Genomic DNA, 16,074 nt, shown 5'->3' with positions numbered 1-16,074 from the left:
TATTGTTTTAAATTTTGACAAGTAGTTAATTAAGTTTTACATATGTTTTAGTTGTTGAGTATTTTTCTGTGATTGTAAATGATTCGTTCTCACGAAGTATTTACGCATCATAATTAACTACCTATGTATTAAATATAACTAACCTATTTAAAATTTAAAATAGGTAGGTAATGTTATTTTTTTAATAATTTAGCCCGTTTTCTCGCTACTTACTTTTTTATTGTATGATCGGGAAGCGCTTTTCCACGATCTCGCCTGGGGCCTTAGCCAAACGGCAAAACGCCAAGGAATAGAATACGCTATCGATAGAAATTGACATAAGCGTATGATGTTTTGCATAAGGATTCGGTCACCCTACCAACGACAACGACGACCACGAACAAAATTTTCATCCAGTCGCAATTAAATAAAATTGTGCAAAACACAATTAAAAATGAAATTTAAGAATTTCCTGTCGTATTGGTGTTTGGAAAAAAAAATTTTGAGATCAATGGATAAACAAACAGGTTTTTCATAGAAACGGTGGCTCCTAGAAAAAAATGTATTTAACCTTTTTTATAGATAATTAGATTATAATATATACAATTTTGGTTCAGGTGATTGTATGATAAACTTACCGTCTCGGCAAAAATCGCAAAAAACCCTATTTCTTTTTATTAATTGACCTCGAATTTTTTTATTCCTGAGTACCAGAATGACGGGAGATTTTAATATTGATTTTGAACAAATTTCGGCAAGATTGGAACTTTGGTCGTGGTCGTCTGCGTCATTGGTAGTGTGATCGAACCATTACCAAAATGTCATGAGCTTATGTCAATAATTAGCGTTAGCAGTTTCTATTCCATGGCGTTACGTACGTTTGTCTAAGGCCCCTGATGGTAGAGATGGATGGAGAAGGCTGAGATGTGGCCTGATGGAGCGCGCTTTTCTTATTGTTTGAACCACACAAACAAGAATATTAGGTACTAAAAATTACACTTTATATAGTTTTAATTAAAGTATCAGCAAGTAGACCACGGTTTCAACCATTGGCTGGAATGTAACAGGTATAGATAGGTACTATAATATTTTCAGTCAGTTTGTATTGTGTCTCTGTAACTTTATTATTTATTTATTGTTTTATCTAATATATAAAAATCAATGCCACTTTTCGTTGTAATTCCATAACTCGAGAACGGCTGAACCGATTTCGATAATTCTTTTTTTATTATATTCCTTGAAGTACGAGGATGGTTCTTATGTAGAGAAAACGTTAATATGTACCACGGGCGAAGCCGGGGCGGACCGCTAGTTATTAATACATGAGCGCATTCTTTTTAATTTTAACATCAGAATAGTCAGATGCATTGTTCAGTCAATGATTATTGCTCAAAGGCCTGCATTTCAGTGAACATTTAAACAAAAGTTTTTCGATTGAATTAATTGTTCTTTTGACGCCCTGCTTTCGCTTTGAACTGTATTTGCTTGAATGAAACTTACTATGTGCAAAATGTATGAAAATAAAATCATTACATCTTTTATACGCATATCCATCAATGTCAATATGTATCTAAGTTTATGCTTTAGAAACGCATATTATAAGAAACTTTATTGCCACTATATTTTTTCGATTAATGTCATATGTACGTATCATTGGGTACATACTTTACAAATAAGCAATTTAAGACCCTCTCAAAAAAGCTCCTTATATCAAACATATTGTTAAAAAAAATCCTTTTTCAACCGACTTTTTGATAAATCGAAACATTTTACATCTGACACGAATAATTAATAGTCGGAACAATTTAAACATGAAAATCTATTTGACCTACAAACCAGAGTCCCATTTCCCTCCGCTTCCTGTTGGAAAATCGTATCATAGAGTGCCGTCCTGTTTTCCAACGTAAAAAATGGTTTTTCCTGATAATAATGTTATGATGAAAAAGCTTGAGCTATTTTAAACTGGGAGTATGATATAATGTTAAAACGATTATTCAAATAGAATGTAGAAAAATAAAACAATAATTTATACGAATACAACATGCTGTGTTATTTTTTATATTCATTTATAAAAAGAATATAAAAAATGTACTTAAAAAACTATGTTCAATTAAACATATTTTTTAAATTGCTTACAATCACAAAATTTTTTTGTTGCATTTATATAAAAAATATAATCAAGTTGTAGGGTGTTTTATTTAATCGTAAAAAATATGCTTACATGGATATAATATTTTTGTAGCAAAAAACTGAGATAATTAACCTCATGATATAACCACTTGTAACGTTACAAGTGCTACAATAGGTAAGTATATTAATTCATTTTTTTTTTCATGTTTTTGCATGCTGTTTCTGTACGAAATTAATAAATAAATTGAGATTCTTCTGAAGGCTTAACAAACTTTTTGTGACGAACAAGAATTAGCAATTACTCAATTTAAAATAATTGAGGTAAAACTTTGATTATAGTAACTATATAGTATTCGTAAAAAACTAAATTTTGGCGTATCATTTACGCACAACTTCAATAATCGTTATTTATTGATCATAGTCATGCATTATCAGGGGAGTTACCATAATATCTTAAAGTAATTTTAATTCTAGTGTAAACTACAGAGCTACATAGGTCGTCTAGCGCCTTTTCTAAACTGGAATTAATACTGCTTTAAGATCGTAAAAAGTCACAATAGTAACAATTGTATTCGCTTATCATCTATTCAAGTCAGGCACAAAACATCCGCTCTTATCAAAAGCACAGTTTCTTCCTCTTAAAACACGACAGCTGACGGCGATAACATTTCCTTTGAAGATAATTTGAAGTAGTCAGATGATATCTCATATCGTACAAGCATAAGTCAATGTCAAGATTAGGATTAGTTGGAGGTTTTTGCCGATTCTGTGAAATTAAGAAACAGCCATGAAACAGCACAACAATATCGATTGTAAATCGTAATTATACATGTATGATGTAGGTATCTAACAATATAAGTAAAAGGGGGAATAAGCAACAGATATTTTAATTTAAATTCTCTACAAAAAAGAGGGTGATTACCGAGCACACGTGTCAGAAGTGAAACTTCGTTGGCAAGATTCAAAGATACCAAAATCGTCTTACTCCATGACACGTCATGCCATGACACGACCTTGAAATTATACTCTCAACGCGCCTAAAGAAGTTTGACTTCAATAGATAATTATTAAATTACTTTTTACAACTACGAAAGTCGATTAGCCATAAGCGATAATATTGGATATTCTTCGAAGCAATTGTAACGTTACAAGTTCAAAATAATACGTAAACCCTATGTAGGGTCAACAGCATATAAGAATATTGTGTGTGACAACTACATAAAAGCCAAAGAATACATTTCGTATCCATCCCTAATCATACTTAAATGCTGTATCCTTTATTCTCTTTGATGAATGAACTAAACGTAGTAACGAATACACTTGCCGAAATCCCTAATGTAAACATCCTCATTATTTATTACAAAATGGACGCATTGTTATACTTTCAACACGTACTCGTATTGTGAAAAATTGGATTATAATGTTTAAAATAGATGTAGAAGAAAGCGAATTTGATTGATAGTTTGAAGAAAGCTTTTGTGAATTATGTGAAGAAATATTTATTATACTCTTGTTAAGACATATCGTTGTACGGTTTTTTAATAGAATTTAAAATATGTCATGTGTGTTAGGTATTTGCAAGAAGCTTATATCTAATACACTGGAGATTTCGGTATGAACATTTGACGTGTAACAAGAAAATTGTTGTGTTTTATCACTTTCACACCTAACTTGGTATTGCCACTGTTAATACGAAGTTTTCCCAAGGCTACTATGTATGCCGTAATATTCTGTGCAAAAGGTTAGTTTTTGTACATGAGTTTGTTGATAAATTGCCAACAACGTCATTCAGAAGCATTGTTGGATGAGACAATCATTATTTATGCTAAATAAAATAAGTATCTGGACCAATTATTAAAAAGCGATACTCCCTGATTATGGGTAGTTACCATAATAAAATTGTAGCAACTCTCACTTTGACAATATGGAATAAGTGTCAAAAAAATTGCGTCGCTTCGAATATTTAAGTTAATATTGTTGCGTATTTAATAAATATTTTCCGAATATAAATAATGTATTGCATTGTGAAAAATTGCAGAAGTGTTTGGACACCAAATTCTGGCATAGAATTTCACAGGCAAGTGTATATTTACGTTATTTACAATATTCCTCAATACTCCTGCATTTCCTGTTTAGAATCTTTTCAATGGCAAAGATTGTAAAATTTTGCATCATTTTAGAAAGCAGTCATGTTAAATTTGTTATTTTCCTAATACTTTATCATTTTTCAACAAGTTTTCAATAAACAAAATTAACAAGTAAGGTAACCACGATGACGAGTTTTTATGGATAGTGAAGAGAATATATTGTAATAACAATATTATGATGAAATTTAGAACACCATTTTCAAGATTTTTACTAGTAATGAAACAACACTCGACATCGGTATTGCACTCACATGTAGATAAAAGATTGTTCGTTTTTACATTGAAATTTATACTTTTTTAACTTACCTCATATTTTTTGTTTCAGGTATTTCAGCTTTCCAAAAAGTAAAATAAAAAGAAATATATGTGCCCATCAAGGGTAAAATTACTGAGGATTACAACCCAGAAAAAAATACCTTTTGAAAAATAAACTTTGTAAAGTTAGCTGAAATTTGTGCAAGGCGTTTATTATAAACAGTTTTTCTTTGATGATTTTGGCTTGAAATTGACCCGTCGAAGCAACGCGTTTAAAAAGAAGATCTGAGTAGCTTACAATTTGGTAAACAGCATCTGATGCAAAACACAACTTTCCTCTATTTACAAAGGATGTTAATGCTATATATCGGTTCATATCCAGGCTTTGTAGCCAAGAGTTATTTAAAACTATCATTCTATACCAATTGAAATTGTATGTACCTATACAGTATGGCCAGTAATATTATAATATAATTAATACTGTTAAAAATATATGTCGTTATTATTTATAGACCATGATTTTTAGTTTTTTCTATTTCGAAAAATCCTGAATATACAAACCAGTGTGGTCACCCACAGAAAGAGACAAAAAACAACACTGACGTCATTCAAGGTTATATTTTCTTGTGACAAGTCAATGGTCATAGTGCAATCTCCAGTGTATTAGATATAAGCTTCTTGGGTATTTGTCACTGTTTATTTTCCTTAATCAATCGTTGCTAATAATCAATTTAGGTTACCTTGCAGTGTAGGTAATACGCAAACGACATAAAACAAAGTCAGTAGCAACTAGCAAAGCTTGTCAAACGATTGGACATCAAATCAAATGACACACCTCAATTTAAGCTGGCTATATTTTACACTTTCCCAAACAGGGTATTGACATCCTATTTTCCTTTCTATTTTGAAATGCATATATGCATTTCTTTCCCGAGGTATCGCTCGAGCCAAATCTTTACACACGTATTCCAAACATGTAAATTATACAAGCAAATATTCTTACCTGTTTATCTTGACAAACACTTATACTCGTTCCAAATTCCAAGTCGCCATACACGAGAGATGAAAAATTCCACATCAATTTCAGAAATATTCCGATCACTGGGAAGTGGGAACTTATTTGAAATGTGATAAGGTGCTTCTCGTAACGAATAAGTGATGACGTCATTCATCTGAAGTATGTATACGGCTTTTATTTACCTACATCTTTCAGTTGTCTGTTGATAGTTTAGAAGAGTGTCGATAGATTTTAACGATAACCAATTTAGCTGTTAAGTGTTTTAATCCGTGTAATATAAATAATAATACACTCAAGTAATATAAATTGAGAATGGGGTAGAAATATGCGGAATGATACTCAGGAATTATATAATCAGGAATTATATAGTAAGGAAGGAACTCAGGAATTATATAATATAAAAGATATATCTAGAAATAAATATTATAGGTAACCTGCTTATAACGGGAGTATTTTCAAAATAAGTTGTAGGTTTTTGATGTTTCCTTTACAAACATATCAATATTACTTTTTTAATATCTTCAATGAGATTTGCTTTGCTAGAAGAAGCCAAAATACTCGCCAAATAAATGAATATAAGGAAATTATTATTAGAAAATACAGCGTAATATAATACTAAAATACAGGCACATACTTTATAATTTATATTAATATTTGGGCGGAATAATAAAGTTCGAGCACTTAGTATAAATTAATATAACATCAGATATAAGTCCCCTACGCTCGTGATTCCAATCAATAGCTAGACTCATAAAATGCCGTTTTTATTACTGCCTCGTAAAGTGTGGCTATTACGAGTAAAGCCGTGTTCATATGTAGTGCGGTAGTGCACAGCCTGTACAGGTATAGAGTTCTGCACTCGGCTTTATAATTTTGTTCGATATTATAATGTACTAGCTTACCGCCCGCGGCTTCGCCCGCTTTCTCTAAAACGATTTGAGATTTAAACTATCCTATCTCTCAAGTTGGATCGAACTGCACATGGTGTGCGAATTTTATTATAATCGGTTAAGTGGTTTAGGAGTCCATTGAGGACAAACATTGTGATACGAGATTTCTATAATATATACTAGCGGTCCGCCCCGGCTTCGCCCGTGGTACCTACATGTTTACGTTTTTCATAAAAACTATCCTATCTCTCAAGTTGGATCGAACTGCACATGGAGTGCGAATTTTATTATAATCGGTTAAGTGGTTTAGGCGTCCATTGAGGACAAACATTGTGACACGAGATTTATATATTAATATATACTAGCGGTCCGCCCCGGCTTCGCCCGTGGTACCTACATGTTTACGTTTTTCATAAAAACTATCCTATCTCTCAAGTTGGATCGAACTGCACATGGTGTGCGAATTTTATTATAATCGGTTTAGTGGTTTAGGCGTCCATTGAGGACAAACATTGTGACACGAGATTTATATATATTAAGATTATATAAGATTAAGATAAGATAAGATTGTCAAATTGTTAAATGTTTTTAATAGAATAAATTATCGATTTTTATGTACATGTATTTTCAACTTTTCGCTTCTTAACCATTATTTTGCGAATATCAATTCAAAAGGTTACGTAAAAGAGTACAAACTTTTGCTTTTTTTTATGTAGATTATAGTGCCTTAACAGACTTTACCATAACATCAAGAATTACACGGTCTTCAAGCAGCGGAAGGATGCTATTCAGAGTCACAAACGCTAGTCACGGAATTAAACTTTTGATTTATATGGACAAATATAAATTTAAACAATTGCATTGTTATGCAAATACCTTCTAGAATATTCCCCGTTTACATCATAATATGATAAATAATGTTTGGTGGTAAATAAGTTGATTTATTTTGTTCTTTTTTACAGGAAACTGGGATTGCTTAACTATTAATGGTGAGTACTATTTTATTGATAGTTACTTTTATAGCTTAGGAAAATGCATAGGTACGTTTGTTTCAGAAACCATGTAGGTAATTTTAGAGTACGATTCATAAATAATTTTCTTCTGCTGTTGTAAAAGTTTTGTTACAGTTGTAAAGGTTTGTTACAGACATTCATGTATACGATGATAATAATTAATTAATGTATCTCTACAATTATAATAAAAACTACTTCTATATTATTCAAGTACACAGTTACAGTAAGAAAAAGTGAAAAACCATAACCTTCCTAAAACATACTTTCAACCCAGAACAAATTTACTGTAATAACGTAACAGTGTGGAGAGTGATCGAAAATCACTTCAAAGAGGGGCCACTGAAAATCAGTGGTGCAACTGCGTTGCAATTTATACTGAGTGGCTACTGGCTACTTTATATACCTACTACTAGTTTTCCGCCTGCGGCTTCGCCCGCGTTTTCAAAGAAAAACCCGCATAGTTCCCGTTCCCGTGGGATTTCCTGGATAAAACCTAGCCTATATTACTCGTCGATAATATGTAGCTTTCGAATGGTGAAAGAATTTTTAAAATCGGTTCAGTAGTTTATCAGCCTATTCATTACAATCAAACAAACTAACAAAGTTTTCCTCTTTATAATATTACTAGCTTTCCGCCGGCGGCTCCGCCCGCGGTTTCAAAGAAAAACTCGCATAGTTCCCGTTCCCGTGGAATTTCCGGGATAAAACCTATCCTATATATATTACTCGTGGATAATGAAGCTTTCGATTTTCGAATGGTGAAAGAATTTTTAAAATCGGTCCAGTAGTTTATGAGCCTATTCATTACAATCAAACAAACAAAGTTTTCCTCTTCATAATATTAGTGTAGATTTTAATGTTTCTGTGTTTGAATATTATTATTGTCATATTCTAATTGTATTGAGTGCTAATCGTGTTATTTCAATTTTATGGAGTCAAATAAATGATCTTTCTTTCTTTCTTTAAAAAATTTAATATTCTATCCATACAAGAATATATAAAATGTCTCTAAGAGGATTAAGGTTCTAGTTTCGTTTTATACTCAATGTAAAATATAAGTTTACTAGAACACAAGTGTTGTTAATGGTTGGTATTGAAATACATAGCAGGCACGTTCTTGGAAAAACAGTTTTACTTCACCATTTTTCTTTTTTTTATCGATACTGAATACAGATAAGCAATTATTTGCTAGGTGCGGTTGTAATGGCTCGTGTTTATGGAGCATATTGTGGTACATTGTTTATATAATATTGGTTTAATCATTATTAAAGAGATTAATTAATACGCTACAGGTTTGAAAAATTCATTTATTAGGTTTGTACGGTTTTCTTTTTTAACTATAGTTAATATATAACAGTTATACAGTATTCGATGCATCTTTAAAACAAAAGATGTTACAATTATTGTTTTATTAACAGTTAATATAAATGAAATCAATTAAATAGTTATTTAACAAAACCAATAAAATTCCTCTTAAAATAATACACCAGCTATTACAATAATTCTCATAAGAAAAATAATGTAATGTTTTCTTATACGTTCTGCCTTCCGGCATCTCTGATATAGAGCACCCAAAAATAATAACCATTAATTTTGTAAAGCACATCTATTCTTCGTATCTTCTAATTTTTAGTTTTTGCGCATTATTGTCGTCATAGGATAAAAACAATGTAATAAATATAGGGCTTTAGTCAATTTAATTGAATTATATAAGTGATGTCAGGATTTATAGGTATGTTCAATTAGACTATTTGTAACCCTAGTCTTAAAAGATGGTGGTATACATTAATTCGTTTGTCTGTATGTCTATAGTACAATTCATTTCCAATTCCATGGTATCGTAGATTTAAAATTGTAGCGATTAATGACTCTTTTTTTATAAATTCAAAATCTGTTGACAACATGGAACGGAAATCATAATAAAAATAAATAAAGCTTTACTTAGATTTTGAATATTATAGTATGTTTTTTGTCTGTACATTAAAGTCTATTAGTTAAAGGAGCTTTTTATTGATATACGAACGGACATATGAAATAGAAAGACAGACAAACACAAGCCTAGGTAATATTAAACTAAAAACGTTAACCTATAGCCATGTACTATAGGCTAGTTACCTATATATACAAAGGTTACACTCGCTACAAAGTTAAGCAAAGCGCTGAGGTTAAACAATTCTATACTGGCAACGGATATTGTCCCGACTTTGTCCACTTCATAAACGCAGAGTAACAGTACATTTGTATATATATAATATCTTTTAGTTTGTGTGATTAGACCTTTGTGACGATAGACTGTACATTAACACTATCGTGCTACAAAGAAGGTACCTACGTAAAGTGTTTGTTTTAAAACTACGCAACGGATTTTGATGCGTTTTTTTCAATAGATAGAGCACTCAAGGAAGGATTTATTTGTTAAGTTTAAAACAAGCGGGTGAAGCCGCGGGCGAAAGCTATTTTTTATATATAATTTTCGTTTCAGTAGTTACAGAGTTTACTATTCAATTAGAAATAATATCTAAAAAAATATCTTAAATATTATAAATGTATATATAAAGTAACGCAGTGTTAGTTACATAACTTACCTATAACTCAAGAACGGCTGAACTATCAAACAGCAAGTTGTTTACCTAAACAATGTGCAATGCTTCAAGCTTTATATCTTCGGGAATATTTCGCCAATTACAAATTCGCATCCTCAGTACTCGGTTGTCAAAGATGGTTTATTCAAATGTAAGCAATATAAATTACAAATTTATAGTTTCGATAAATAATGAGTACCACTAATACATAGAGAAATGTCGACGACCGCAATTTCCAAGAAAACGAATGCACTATAAACCGCAAGCTATAAACATGTATTTGCAAAATTTAGGATTAACATCTATAAATATAAAGGTTAATGGTTCTCTGACTGGGATATGTAAAGCTGAAACACTCTGTTTAAATTTTTATGATGTACTAGCTTTCCACCTGCGGCATCGCCCGCGCAGTCAAAGAAAAACCCGCATAGTTCCCGTTCCCGTGGGATTTCCGGGATAAAACCTATCCTATCTCTCAAGTAGGATCGAACTGCACATGGTGTGCGAATTTTATTATAATCGGTTAAGTGGTTTAGGAGTCCATTGAGGACAAACATTGTGACACGAGATTTATATATATTAAAGAAGATAACACGAGTAAAGGAAAAAACTAAAAACGTAAAAGTAAAATGTACGACTATAATAACCCAGCCTGACTGAAACTTTTCTGTGTCACATTCATCTAAATTTTGTCGTTTAGTATGGCAGACTATAAAATCTAGTACTTTATGCTCGATGCTAAATTTATGGGACATCCAAAACCTACGCGTGGTCTCCGAAATTTATTAATGCCGTTTTATATGTGGGGATGGTGTAAATAAAAAGCCAAAATCGCCCAATCGATTTATTTCCCAGACACCGGTTACATATCAAAAATACATTTCAACCATCCTCCATTGCAATTAGGTACATCCAAGAAGCTTATATAGGTAAACCAGAATCTGATGGCAATTAGGGAAATCAAAATTTAGAGTGTGCAACCCTGGGGAAAATGGACTGAACGATCTTGATACTGCTTATTTTTTATTTTGATCTCAATATAATTAGTCACATTACATAAGTGGACAATCTTAATCAATTCTTAATAATGAGATATCCACTTAATATTATGTAGGTACATACTTACATGTATAATATACAATTATACATATTACTTTTATACAGGTAATACATATTATTATTTACACATACCTATATTTGTATATTCATTACCAGTATGCCATGTGAAAATATCGATATAATGATATAATGTAGATCAAAACTGCTTATAATTTTTTATAAAATAAAAAAAAAAAAAAAAAAACTATGTTTATTTTCGTAATTATTACAGATATACACATTATAAAATTGACTAGGACAGCTTGGACTTGACGAATAGCCGTATTGGAAACTCCTGTAATAAGTTCATAAAATTATATTCTAATCAACAAACAATATTATAGTTACCTACATATAATATTTTGTAATTTAAAGTATCAAAACGGGTAAGTCCAATTTACCAATAAAATCTTCAAAATTGAAAATTGTGATGTGTTTGACCCTTCTTCAACGAATGTTTTTCTATAGACATTATAAACAAGACCTCTTGCTTGTGATCGCAGCGGCTTTTTCGACATTTTCGAAGATTTTTTAGACAAAATCCTAAAAATTATTCATCAACTGCAAAAAAGACAAATAATTTGACAAACAATTTGATAGTTGTCAAATAAGTTGCCACATGAAAATCTTTTATTTCTTAAATATAAATATGCCATCAGATTCTGGTAGACCTATATCTAGTACACTGGAGATTTCGGTATGAACATTGACGTGTAACAAGAAAATATTGCCCAGTTCATGTTTTTTATCACTTTCACACCTAACTTGGTATTGCCACTGTTAATACGAAGTTTTCCCAAGGCTACTATGTATGCTGTAATATTCTGTGCAAAAGGTTAGTTTTTGTACATGAGTTTGTTGATAAATTGCCAACAACGTCATTCAGAAGCATTGTTGGATGAGACAATTATTATTTATGCTAAATAAACTAAGTATCTGAACCAATTATTAAAAAGCGATACTCCCTGATTATGGGTAGTCACCATAATAAAATTGTAGCAACTCTCACTTTGTCAATATGGCATGTGTGTCAAAAAAATTGCGTCGCTTCGAATATTTAAGTTAATATTGTTGCTTATTTAATGAATATTTTCCGAATATAAAGAATGCATTGTATTGTGCAAAATTGCAGAAGTGTTTGGACACCAAATTCTGGCATAGAATTTCACAGGCAAGTGTATATTTACGTTATTTACAATATTCCTCAATACTCCTGCATTTACCTGTTTAGAATCATTTCAATGGCAAAAATTGTCTAATTTAGCATCATTTTAGTAAGCAGTCATGTTAAATTTGTTATGTCCCTAATACTTTATCATTTTTCAACAAGTTTTCAATAAACAGATTTAACAAGTAAGGTAACCATGATGACGAGTTTTTATGGATAGCGAAGAGAATATATTGTAATAACAATATTATGATGAAAATTTAGAACACCATTTTAAAGATTGTTACTAGTAATGAAACAACACATGACATCGGTATTGCACTCACATGTAGTTATAAGATTGTTCGTTTTTACATTGAAATTTATACTTTTTTAACTTACCTCATATTTTTTTGTTTTACGTATTTCAGCTTTCCAAAAAGTAAAATAAAAAGAAATATATGTGCCCATCAAGGTTACTGAGGATTACGACCCAGAAAAAAATACCTTTTGAAAAATAAACTTTGTAAAGTTAGCTGAAATTTGTGCAAGGCTGCTATAAACAGTTTTTCTTTGATGATTCTGGCTTGAAATTGACCCGTCGAAGCAACGCGTTTAAAAAGAAGATCTGAGTAGCTAACAATTTGGTAAACAGCATCTGATGCAAAACACAACTTCCCTCTATTTACAAAGGATGTTAATGCTATACATCGGTTCATATCCAAGCTTTGTAGCCAAAAGTTATTTATAACTATCATTCTATACCAATTAAAATTGTATGTACCTACCTATAAAGTATGACCATAATATTATAATATAAATACTGTTAAAAATATATGTCGTTATTATTTATAGACCATGATTTTTAGTTTTTTCTATTTTGAAAAATCCTGAATTTACAAACCAGCGTGGTCACTCGACAAAAAGAGACAAATAACATGACTGACGTCATTGAATGTCATAGTTTCTTGTTTCAAGTTAATGCTCATAGTGCAATCTCCAGTGTATTAGAGGATATAAGCTTCTTGGGTACATCGTACCAAAAAACACACAGTCAAGTCATAGACAACCAAAAATCTACAGTCTACAGATAACATATCCACAGATTAAATAATAGAAAAACACAGACTAAAAATAAAACTAGTAATCATGAAATACATCTTAATATTTTATCCTATTCCCACATATATATTCATTAAATTTGATCTACATAATATAAAGAACATGATCGATGGCCTGTTTTTAACAACCCAACCTAACCTAACAGTTATTAAATCTATAACAATTATACTGCTACCCATTCATTAAAACTCCATATTATATGGGAAATCGACAATAACCTAACATTTACATATACGAACTCTGAAACCATTACGCTCTTTTACACATTCGTACAAACATAACGCCGCACAATACTTACATGTAAAATTAATTGAATTTCAGCCCTTTAGGTTCAATAACGCTACGTACTTTTATTCGATTTGATCGAAACGAGAGCACTCATTTCATGATGGAATAGTTCTGTTATTGGATTGCGGAAAGTCAACGTTTTTATAACGATTTTTTTGGGTTTTTAATTTAATGGAAATGGACAGTGTATCTCCTGGTACGCAGTAAATCTAATTATTAAGCTAATTATATAAAAAAGAACCCTGTGTGCCGAGCACACCTGTCAAAAATGAAACTTCTTTGGCATAATCATCGGTTTACTCCATGACGTTACGTTATTGCCATGACGCGACCTTGAAATGTTACTCTCAACGCGCCTATTGCCTAAAGAAGTTTCACTTCAAAAATGAATGTAATGTTGTTTCTTAAGCGAAAAACTCGAGAACAGTACACAACTTATTAAGCTATTTTTGTTTTAACGTTTTTATATAAGGTACTAGTGGTCCGCCCCGGCTTTGCCCGTGGTACATATTTCGCAATAAAAGGTAGCCTATGTCCTTTCTCGGGTATCAAAGTATCTCCATACCAAATTTCATGCAAATTGGTTTAGTAGTTTAGGCGTGATTGAGTAACAACCAGACAGACAGAGTCTTTCGCATTTATAATATTAGTATGGATATGGAAGGTTCTTATAGAGACGTACAAGTACACGTAAAAGGGGCAATAGGACAGAACATCCTGTGTCAGGGCAGATATATATTATAATAGCAATGTCTATTGGAGTCTACAATTATCCCTAATGGCTTCCCGTTTTTAGTAAAAATAATTAATACAATTTAAAGGAGACCTAACTGTTATATTTTTTTTATTTATTGAACAACAGTTACCTTCGTGATAGAGACAAGTTTCTAAGAAGTCACATCGAAAATCAATAATACACTTTCTATTTGAAGCTAAAACTAATGGATATTTTTATTTTGTGATGAAAAATAAAATATGAAATATAAATCTATGAATTTTATGATTGGTTCTCTAATATGATTCTATATTGTAATCATCTTTACATAATTAAAGCTTACATAATTTTTGAAATTGGGTTATCTATACATTAAATAAATATATATTTGTATTTAACCTTACCTAATGATTCTTTTTAACAATGGATTGTAGTTTGGGCTCTATAGAAAGCATTAAGGTCAAATTATATTTGTAATTAGTTGAAGTTTTACCATTTCTATTAGCAAACACATTTTTTATAAGTAAAAAATTCTTAAAGAATAGAAAATCGATCACGAGGCGGGATGCGAACCGACGTCTTTCACCTAATGATCGAATCCACATTTTTATAGTTAAAGCTTTGTACTAAAAATATTACAGTTTTCGCGATACCTAGTTAAAAACATTTTTCAGTCAAATATACGCCCGTTGTATTTTCAGCTCTGTTTGATACGTAGCGATTACACACTACATAGTACACAACTGCATAATGTTTCGATAGCTCATAGCTGAGGTTGGCAGGTGTTCGCTTTGCCGTCAAAGCAGCGCCTGCTTGATCGGTGTAAACGGTGAAATGAAGTTTGTAAAGAACCGGTTTAAAGCGGTTGTTTTGAAGCGTGTAGGATCGTTTTAATAAGAGTATGTTCAGTATGGGTCGATTTTTCAATCCGTGATTTGAACTTATAGGTCTTATAAAGTATAAAATACCCAATAATTTAGAAATATCACCTGTAAAATGTTATTTAATTATTTTTTCAGTTCTGTCAGTAATAAATTTTAACCGAAGCGGGTCACAATACTATTGTACAATATCGATGCAAATATGCATGGATTACATTAGGGCCGATTTTTCAATGCCCAGATAAACAGTCTAATAACTACCCCTCGAATAGATTTATTCAATTGCTTATCTAACTCATAACGGCTCGCCTATTTTTCAATCGTGATTTATTTGATGAATAACTATCTGACCAAATATTTCCATATTGGCAGCTCTGCTCTTGGAGTGGCGAAACAAACATATTAAATTAGTCAGGTTAGAGCGGGATAGAGTCAACTTGCAATATGTCAACAACCGTCATTATGACTCACGTCAGGAGTGCATTTTAAGTTTATCTTGTGTTCTATGATTGTTGATTATTGTTTTGATTCGAGTAAAGAGTTTTGATTAAATTTGTGTTAAAATTTATATATTTTACAATGGAAACGACATAAAGGCAGCGTCCGGCAAATTTTCAATGGCATGATCATCAGTAGGTACTATCAAAAACATCAATTTCAATATGATTTTAATTGATAATTATTTTATAGAAAGAGGCTTTATTGTAAAAATTCTACGCTCTATGTTATTACATACGAAAATATCCCAAATTTGACGCGTCAGTTGTCAACTCAAACGTCTAATCGTCGAATAGCACGCTATCTGGCCG

The 16,074-nt window shown here is 31.4% G+C and overlaps 1 protein-coding gene across 1 annotated transcript in view; it reads left to right on the top strand.

The window, feature by feature from the left end:
* The window catches only part of LOC123702751 (5-hydroxytryptamine receptor 1-like), a 112,065-nt gene that overhangs the window by 25,300 nt on the left and 70,691 nt on the right, over nucleotides 1-16,074 (top strand). The window contains exon 2 of the mRNA XM_045650536.1: nucleotides 7,382-7,408. The gene's annotated coding sequence lies outside the window, so the exon portion shown is untranslated. The remainder of the gene's footprint in view (nucleotides 1-7,381; nucleotides 7,409-16,074) is intronic.

Source organism: Colias croceus, chromosome 24 (assembly GCF_905220415.1).
Source record: "Colias croceus chromosome 24, ilColCroc2.1".
Classification (NCBI taxonomy): domain Eukaryota; kingdom Metazoa; phylum Arthropoda; class Insecta; order Lepidoptera; family Pieridae; genus Colias; species Colias croceus.
The sequence above is the reverse complement of the archived record's forward strand: the minus strand, read 5'-3'. Positions and strand labels throughout refer to the sequence as shown.